The sequence below is a fragment of the Piliocolobus tephrosceles genome, chromosome 6 (genome assembly GCF_002776525.5).
Source record: "Piliocolobus tephrosceles isolate RC106 chromosome 6, ASM277652v3, whole genome shotgun sequence".
Lineage (NCBI taxonomy): Eukaryota > Metazoa > Chordata > Mammalia > Primates > Cercopithecidae > Piliocolobus > Piliocolobus tephrosceles.
In genome coordinates this window covers 71,846,459-71,856,276 of record NC_045439.1, presented here as the reverse complement: position 1 = coordinate 71,856,276, position 9,818 = coordinate 71,846,459, and the positions used below count along the sequence as shown (strand labels likewise).

General features: G+C 49.8%; 1 pseudogene; it reads right to left on the bottom strand.

Moving 5' to 3' along the window:
* Nucleotides 1-2,159: 2,159 nt before the first annotated feature.
* Nucleotides 2,160-3,104, bottom strand: LOC111524438 (annotated as a pseudogene).
* Between the last annotated feature and the right edge of the window lie 6,714 nt (nt 3,105-9,818).

The following is a 9,818-nucleotide window of genomic DNA, read 5'->3' as shown; positions in this document are numbered from 1 at the left end:
AATTTTGTTCAGTTTTTGTAGAGATGAGGCCTCACTGTGTTATCCAGGCTGGTCTCAAACTGCTGGGCTCAAGCAATCCTCCCACCTTGGCCTCCCAAAGTTCTGAGATTACAGGCAGGAACCAAGGTACCTAGCCTATTGTTAGTTTTTTAAAGTGTGATTGTAGTATTAAGTTATAGTTTTATTTTTGTTTTTTAAAGAAGGTGGGGGGAGGGAAAGTGAGGAAAGGGGTAAAGGTTATATTTTTAAAGCGTAGTCTTCTTTCAGGGATAAGTACTAAAATAGGGATGACCATATGATAGGACGACTGCTGCTTACTTTTGAAGCAGCTAGTTGTCTACGGTACATACTCTGGGGTTCTTTGGTGCCAGGAGAATTTAGGACACGGACACACACGAGGAGTTTAGGAATGGAGGTTTAATAAACAGAAGAGAAGAGAAAGAGAAACAGTTCTCTACGAGAGACAGAGGTCTCCCAGCGGAAAAGACAAGTGGGCAGCAGATGTGCCACATTTTACAGGCAGGTTTGAGGAAACGGTGTCTGATTTACACAGGGCTCACAGATTCGTTCAATCAAGTATGACATTTACATAGCACGGGGAATGCTGGACACCCTGCCCTAATCTTATTATGTAAATGAACTCTCCTGTTGATCACGCCGTTGTCTGCTCCTTACTGTACACCTGGCTGATAAAGAGAAGGGAAGATGGAGCCGCCATCTTGAACATGACTGGCACAATTGCTGGCATCTATGTCCCTGCAGCTAGATTTTACAGGCTGCTCTTTGTTAGAAAGGAAAATAATTTGGCGCTGCTTTTCATTAAAAGGAAAACTTTACCAAGGACTTCCCTACCCTCACTATCTGCCTAAGTAATTTCTTCTTTTTCTTTGAGACGGAGTCTCGCTCTGTCGCCCGGGCTGGAGTGCAGTGGTGGGATCTCAGCTCACTGCAAGCTCCGCCTCCCAGGTTTACGCCATTCTCCTGCCTCAGCCTCCCGAGTAGCTGGGACTACAGGCGACTGCCACCTCGCCCGGCTAGTTTTTTGTATTTTTCAGTAGAGACGGGGTTTCACCGTGTTAGCCAGGATGGTCTCCATCTCCTGACCTCGTGATCCGCCCGTCTCAGCCTCCCAAAGTGCTGGGATTACAGGCTTGAGCCACCGCGCCCTGCCAGTAATTTCTTCTTAACTCCTGTATCACTTTGAAATGGGGAGAGGGAGATGGATAAAAGTATAAATGAAATAAAATTGCTCTGAGGATACAGGAAAAAAACAAACCAAAGTGCTCTCCCTATTTTCTTACTAGACAACACAGATACTTCAGTGACCAGACGTGTGGGGGTATCTCCCCATACACCAAGCAAGTAGCAGAATTCAGCTCAATTCTGACACTGTCTACCTGGAAAACAGCCTCAGATCCCACTTGTTGGGGACTTAGTCCTATTAAGACTTCAGACGCCAATCGCAAGGCCCAGGTTGTTTTGCTTGTGCTTCTGACGGACAGCTGTAAATCTGGGTTCCCAATACCCTCTCCTTGAGTTCAATTAATTTGCTAGAGTGGCTCACAGAACTCAGATACTTATATTATCGGTTTATGATAAAGGATATTACAAAGGATACAGATAAAGAGATGTACAGGGCCAGGCATGTGGAAAGGGGCATGGAGTTTCCATGCCCTCCCCCGCACATCAACCTCCAGAAACCTCCATGTGTTCAGCTACTTGGAGGCTCCCTGAATCCCATCTTTTTGGTTTGTATGGAAGTGTCATTATGTAGGCAATGATTGATTAAACCATGGCTATTGTGACCTTCAGCCCCTCTCCCTTCCCTGGAGGTTAGGCAGGGTTGGACTTTCAGTCCCACGTCTCTACTAAAAAATACAAAAAACTTTCAGTTGGACTCTCATCCTTCTTTGGTCTTTCCAGTGACTGGCAAGCTGCTAGGGGTGGCCAACCAGCAGTTAACTCATTAGTATACAGAAAACGGCATGTTACTTTAGAGATTCTAGGATTTTAGGAGTTGTATGCCAGGAAACCAGATGAAGACCAAAGATGTATATACATTTTTGTTCAAAAAAAAAAAAAAAAAAAAAAAAAAAGAAGTAAGCCTTTATTCCCTTGTTTCGCAAATAAAGCTGGCTGAGTTGGTTGCTTTTTGGTGGTTAGTCAAAGAGACCAAATCCCATATCCTCGTCCAACTCCTCCAACTCCTCGTCTTCAAACTTATTTGGGGCTGCCGCAGCAGCAGCAGCAGCCGTGGTGGTAGTGGCCACAGGGGCAGTAGCCACAAAGGCAGATGGATCAGCCAAGAAGGTCATGATCTTTTCAGCAGGTGGGAAGGTGTAATCAGTCTCCACAGACAGAGCCAGGCCTCCTTTGTACCCACTGATGATAGAATGGGGTACTGATGTAACAGGTGAGTAGCCAGTCTGCTGACACACTGGCAACACTGCGGACACCCTCCAGGAAGCCAGAATACAGAGTTTCTTCTGTGATGTCAAGCACTTCAGGGTTGTAGATGCTACCATTGTTGAACACCTACTGGATGACCAGCCCAAAGGACAAGGAAGAGATGTTCAGCATGTTCAGCAGTGTGGCTTTGCTGGCTCCCACTCTGTCTCCAGTCTTGATCAGCTGCACATCACTCAGGATTTCAGTGGTGCCCCTGGAGATTTTAGTGGTAATGCCTAAAGCCTGGAAAAAGGAAATCTTCTCGGGCCTCAGACCAGTGTTCTGGGCTAGTACAGTGACTTCACATGGGCCAATGGCACCAGCACGGGCGGCAGCTGGCACCTTATTGGCCAGCAGCAGGTCCCTGACCTCAGTGAGGTCCTCTTTGGTGAACGCAAAGCCCACATTCCCCTGGACAGAAGGCAACAGTTTCTCCAGAGCTGGGCTGTTTTCCAGGTGTCCTTGGGTGGCCTTGCGCATCATGGTGTTCCTGCCCATCGGCACCACGGCCTTCCCTTGGAGGGAAGAGTGGATCTGCTGTGTCTGCTTGGAGCCCACAGTGTCTGCTCCCATGATGAAACATTTTGGATAATTATCCAAAAGCTGGATGATCTTAAGTAGTTGGACTTCCAGGTTGCCCTGTCTTCCCTGGGCATCACGGCAGTGGGTCAGGCAGGGTTTAAACATCATGTCACTTCCACAAGGACGCCTGGTGAGAGAAGGTCCAAATATATATTTTCACAATATCACGATTGCCCGTGAGCTGATAACAAAGCTGGAGATGGCATCTGTTTTAATATTGTGTCTACATTTGTGTATATTTGAACATCTAAATAATACTTTTTTAAAATGCCATAGAAGACAACCACCCAGCAATAACCACTGTTGACATCTTGGGACATTTGTCACTCAAATTTGTCATCTGGACCCATTTCCTATGTTTAGGGGATGCACTGACTTGAAGCACAAACGCAAGATACTCACTTTCCCATCCTGCCTTGTGTGGCATCTGATGGAGGCTGCCCAGACCTTGAATCAGAGGCTAACAGTGGGAAAACCTATATGCATTCTGGGCACAGCATGAGGGGTTGCGGGAGGTCGGCTGCAGGAGTGAGCTCAGCGGATCTCTCTTGCTCTCCAGGTCACCTGGAGATTCTTAAGGTTCCCCGAGATCCTTTTCAGAAATCTCTCTTTCTCTATTTTTTTTTTTTCGTTGTTGTTGTTGTTGAGATGGAGTCTCATGCACAATCTCGGCTCACTGCAATCTCCACCTCCTGGGTTCAAGTGATTCTCCTGCCTCAGCCTCTCTCCTGAGTACCTGGGGTTACAGGTGCCCGCCACCACACCAGATAGTTTTTTGTATTTTTAGTAGAGATGGGCTTTTGCCATGTTGGCCAGGATGATCTTGAACTCCTGACCTTAAGTGATCCACCCACCTCGGTCCCCCAAAGTCCTGGAATTACAGGTATGAGCCACCATGCTTGACCCACAAATCTCCTTTCTGTCCAAAGTGTCCAACATTAGTTTCTTTGGCTTATAACCAAGAATCTTGGTGGGGAGAACACGTTGGCATGGTTTTGTGTTTATTGGTAGGATTGCGCTATTCTTTTATTTATTTATTTATTTATTTATTTATTTATTTATTATTTTTTTGGAAAGGAGTCTCGCTCGGTCACTCAAGCTGCAGTGCGGTGGCACGATCTCAGCTCACTGTAATTTCTGCTTCCTGGGTTCAAACCATTCTCCTGCCTCAGCCTCCCAAGTAGCTGGACTACAGACGTGCACCACCATGCCGGGCTAATTTTTGTATTTTTGGTAGAGGCGGGGTTTCACAGTGTTGGCCAGGCTGGTCTCAAACTCTTGACTTAAGGTGATCCACCCGCCTTGGCCTCCCAAAGTGCTGGGATTACAGGGGTGAGCCACCAGGCCCAGCCAGGATTGCACCATTCTAACGGTGTCCAGCTTTCCCCTTCTGCTGAATAGCAAAGCACAAGGAGGGGCGTTTGCGGGTATGCAGCCTTCCTCCCTCCCTCGTTCTCTTCCAGCTAGTGCTGCCACTGGAGGAGGCTCTCTCCTTCCCCAACTTTCCCACCACTGGTAGAAGAAAAGGAAAGTGTTTATAATAAAAGCCCACTTTCTGCACTACAGAGGCAGGATGTGGACGGCTGAGGGCCCAAGGTTCTGCCTGATTTGCTGCCCCCCTCACAAAGGGCTCCAGGCAAGGCCCCAGGAGGGGTTGTTCATCTCTCTCTTTAACCAGGTCCGGCTTCCCTACTGAGTCATATCCCCGTTACCGTCAGCAATCTGCCACCTGGCCCACTGCTGACCACAGGAGCAGAGGCTTCTCTCACCTTCCATGACTTGAGGGGACTCCCAGAGGTCCAGGGCCTTCCAGGCTTGCACCTGGGGTGGGCCCATGACAGCCCTCAGTTACATGCCTCCGCCTGGTGGGTCATGCCCCCCAGTCTCAAGCAGCTCCTGTGGGTCAGGGCTGCGCTGAGCAGGTATTGGAGGCTGGGAAGGGCCTGGTGAAGGGGGCTGCCCCGTGGCAAGGGACAAGTTTAGGGAGGGTCAAGAGGGAAGACTAGATGTTCCAGTGTATCCTTAGAGTATCTGGTTCCTCAGGTCCCGGCTACCCTATGAGTAGGGGACCAGGAAGTGCTGGCTTGCAGGGAACAACGTGCCTACATGGAGGGCTGTCAGAGCTCGTCACATTAGTGTAATTAATCATCCTAATCAAAGCTGTCACCTACTGAGTGCCTACTATGTATCAGGCACTTTGCCAGAGCTTTACAGACATCATGAGTGATAACTAAGCCTCACAGCCACTCTGCAAGGCAGCTGCGGTCACCCTGCTTTAGAGATGAGGAATTGAGTCTCAGAGAGGTTAAGCCACTAGTCCAGGGTTACATGGTGTAGAGAGTAGGGCCTCCAGTGGGAGCCAGGTTGGTCTGAACCAAAAATGGAGAATGACTGATTGCTCTGAAAGCTGCCTCTGTCATGAGAGCCACCCGGGGTGTTCCTGGTTGTTGGCCTTCCCAGGTCCCAGGGCTTCCCAGGACCTGGCCTTCCCAGGTCAGACAGGCCTTGCAGGCGTCTTCATTCTATACCATCTCCATCCCAGTGGGTCAGCTGGAAATGGGCTCAAAACTTAATCACACAATTACCTCAGCCATGGCTTCCCTGCAGCCTCTGAGGAGGCAGAGTTTTTTTCTCCTTTGCTGGTGGGTTTCTGCTGTCAAAAACCATCCCAGGGCTGGGTGCAGCGGCTCATGCCTGTAATCCCAGCACACTGGGAGGCCAAAGCAGGAGGATCACTTGAGGTCAGGAGTTCGAGACCAGCCTGGCTAACATGGTGAAACCCCACTTCTACTAAAAAACCAAAAATTAGCTACACATGTTGGTGCATGCCTGATGTTATCCCAGCTACTCAGGAGGCTGAGGTAGGAGGATTGCTTGAACCTGGGAGGTGGAGCTTGCAGTGAGCCAAGATTGCGCCACTGCACTCCAGCCTGGGCAACAGAGTGAGACACTTTCTCAAAAAAAAAAAAAAATTAGCTAGGCTTGGTGACATGCACCTGGAATCCCATGCATTTGGGAGGCTGAGGTGGGAGGATCATTTAAGCCCAGGAAACTGAGGCTGCAGTCAACCATGATCATGCCACTGCACTCCAGCCTAGACAGAGTGCGACTTTGTCTCCAAAAAGAAAAAATACCCTCCTGGGATAGTATCCTGAGCTGGGACCAGAGCTCGCTGGAGCCTCTTTGCCAGCAGCGAGGAGGCCTTTCCTCTACTAAAGCCTAGTGTGCCAAGACTGCATCCAAGGCTACTGCAATGAACTGAATGTTAGCATCCCCTCAAAATCCCGAGGTTGAAATCTTAATCCCCAAGGTGATGGTGTCAGGTGGGGCCTTGGGAAGTGATTAAGTCATAAGGATGGAGCCCTCATGAATGGGATTGGTGCCCTTATGGAAAAAGCCCCAGCAGGCTAGCTGGCCCTTTCCACCATGTACAGACACACCAAGAAGGCATCATCTTCAAATACAAAGCTGGCCCTCTCCAGACAGAATCTGTTAGCACCTTGATCTTGGACTTTGCAACTTGTGCCAAAATAATTTTTTTTTTTTTTCACCCTGTCACCCAGGCTGGAGTGCAATGGCATGATCTTGCTCACTTCAGCCTCCACCTCCCACGTTCAAGTGATTCTCCTGCTTCCGCCTCCTCAGCAGCTAGGATTGTAGGTGTGTGCCACCATGCCCGGCTAATTTTTTGTATCTTTAGTAGAGACGGGGTTTCACCACATTGGCCAGGCTGGTCTTGAACTACTGACCTGGTGATCTGCCCGCCTCAGCCTCCCAAAGTGCTGGGATTACAAGTGCGAGCCACCACGCCCAGCCAGACAAATAAATTTCTATTGTTCATAAGCAACCGAGTCTGTGGAATGCGGCTGTAGCAGCCTGAAGAGTCTAACACAACTGTGCTCATGCTGTTTCCTATGGACTTACAGCATCTTTCACTTTTCACATACTCCTATCGTGTCCCAGAATTGGTAGGTTCTTGGTCTCACTGACCTTAAGAATGAAGCTGCGGACTCTCGCAGTGAGTGTTACACTTCTTAAAGATAGTGTGTCCGGAGTTTGTTCCTTCAGACATTCAGATGTGTCTGGAGCTTCTTCCTTCCAATGGGTTCGTGGTCTCGCTGTCAGGAGTGAACCTGCAGACCTTCGTGGTGAGTATCACAGCTCTTAAAGACAGCGCATCTGGAGTTTATTCATTCTTCCTGGTGCATTCATGGTCTCACTGGTTTCAGGAGTTGAGCTGCAGACCTTTGCCAGTGAGTGCTATAGCTCATAAAAGCAACGTGAACCCAGTGAGCAACAACAAGTTATTGCAAAGAGCAAAACAACTCAAGCTCCTACAGTATACAAGGGGACCCAACCATGTTGCCCCAGGCTGGGGCTGGCAGCCTGCTTTTATTCCCTTACCTGGCCCCACCCATATCCGGCTGATTGGTCCATTTTACAGAGAGCTGATTGGCCCACTTTCCAGAGAGCTGATTGGTCCGTTTTGACAGAGTGCTGATTGGTGCGTTTACAATCCTTGAGCTAGGCACAAGAGTCACAGAGTGCTAGTCCTCCAAGTCTCCAGTAGGTTAGCTATATACAGAGTACCAATTGGTGTATTTACAAACCTTGAGCTAGACACAGAGTACTGATTGGTGTATTTACAAACCCTGAGCTAGACACAGAGTGCTGATTGGTGTATTTACATCCCTTAGCTAGACACAAAGGCTCTCCAAGTCCCCACTAGACTCAGGAGCCCAGCTGGCTTCACGTAGTGGCTCCTGCACAGGGGCTGCAGGCTGAGCTGCCCCCAGTCCCGAGCCACGCCTGTACTCCTCAGCCCTTTGGCTGTCCATGGGACTGGGTGCTATGGAGCAGGGGGTGGCACCCGTTGGGGAGGCTCAGGCCGCGCGGGAGCCCACCGCCGGGGGAGGGGGGCTAGGTGGGGAGGGGGGAGGGGCGTCGGACATGGCGGGCTGCAGGTCCCGAGCCCTGCCCCGCGGGGAGGCCTTCCGCGAGAATTCGAGCACAGCGCCCGTGGGCCAGCACTGCTGGGGGACTCGGAGCAACCTGTGCAGCAGCTGGCCCGGGTGCTAAGCCCCTTACTGCCCTGGACCTGCGGCGCCCGCGGGCGGTTCTGTGTGCAGGGCCCGCCGAGCCCACGCCGGTGCTCTCCGGAACTCGCGCTGGCCCGCGGGCACAGCGCGCAGCCCCGGTTCCCGCCCGCGCATCTCCCTCCACACCTCCCCGCAAGCAGAGGGAGGAGGCTCCGGCCTCAGCCAGCCCAGAGAGGGACTCCCACGGTGCGGTGGCGGGCTGAGGGGCTCCTCAGGCGCTGCCAAAGTGGACGGCGAGGCCTAGGAGGCGCAGAGAGTGAGGGCTGCTAGCACATTGTCGCCTCTCTCTGTGAGGTATATTTTCAGTGTTTCCTATGAGAAAATTTTATACAATAGAAACAGTAGCAAATGACTTCTCAGAGTAAAAATAAGTTTATTTGGTGTCCAGGGCCATGTAAGATTAACACAAGCCACAGTGGAAAATGGCAGCTGTTGAGAAGCCTTGAACATCTTCAGCAAAATGAAGAGGTCCACCCTGACCGGTCTGGGAACAAAGAGCTTTGGAGCCAAAGGGAGCAGGTTTGAGTCCCAGGATGGCCACTTTTCTTGATTTCATCACCTCAGACAAATTACTAAGCCTCTTTGAACCTTGGTTTCCTCAATAGTGCCCCCCGTGATGATCACATATGCCTGGCATATAGTCATTGTTTCATAAATGGCACCTACTACCATTATTGTTCACCCATAGCTAGATTACCTGGGTCGTCTGCATCACGCAATTAGTGTGATGGGATTGGAACTAAGGCTTGTCAGTGATAGGTGAGATTCTAAAACAGGTAAGGCTTGTTGTTTTGTTTGTTTTTTGAGACCAAGTCTCGGCTCTGTCGCCAAGGCTGGAGTGTAGTGGTGTGATTTCGGCTGAGTACAACCTCCGCCTCCTGGTTTCAGGTGATTCTCCTGCCTCAGCCTCCCAAGTGGCTGGGACTACAGGCGCGTGCCACCACCACGTCCTGCTAATTTGTTGTATTTTTTAAGTAGAGATGGGGTTTCACCACGTTAGCCAGGATGGTCTCGATCTCCTGACCTCGTGATCTGCCTGCCTCAGCCTCCCAAAGTGCTGGGATTACAGGTGTGAACCACTGAGCCTGGCCCAAGTCTTGTTTTTTAATGCACCCCTCCTCCGTGCTCCCTGTCCTGTTTAGCAGACCCCCAACATTGTCATGGATCCATTTCCTGAATTTTTAACCTTTTTAATGTATTGAAATATATTTGACATGTGTCCTACTCCTCAGGTCTTTAGACCTAATGACGAGTCAGATTGAGGCAGAAATTATCCCCTTCTACTCCCAAGTTTATTGTCTGCATTACCATGACTTTTTTCTCCCACTGTCTTTGGTACAATAACTTTACTATTCCAAGAGACTCTTGCCCAGGCAAATAACTTGATTGTTTATTACAGGAATTTCCCAAGAGGTCTATCAACTCTTTAATAGGTGAGTTTTATTTAATAGAAGCATCAACAGACATTTCACGTCTAAGACATTTCAAACCCCTCGCCTAGTTGTTTCTACCAACCTGAAACTACTGTATCATGATCTCCCCCAATCCCAAGCAAGCCCCTGCATTGAAAGGCCCTCCTTAAACCAATCTTGAAATTCTCAGTGAGATCCTAGCCTCTCCACTTCCCCTGACAGCTGCGATGGAGGCTCTGTGCAGGGGCTATTCTCTCTCCTCCACAAGCAATGAACT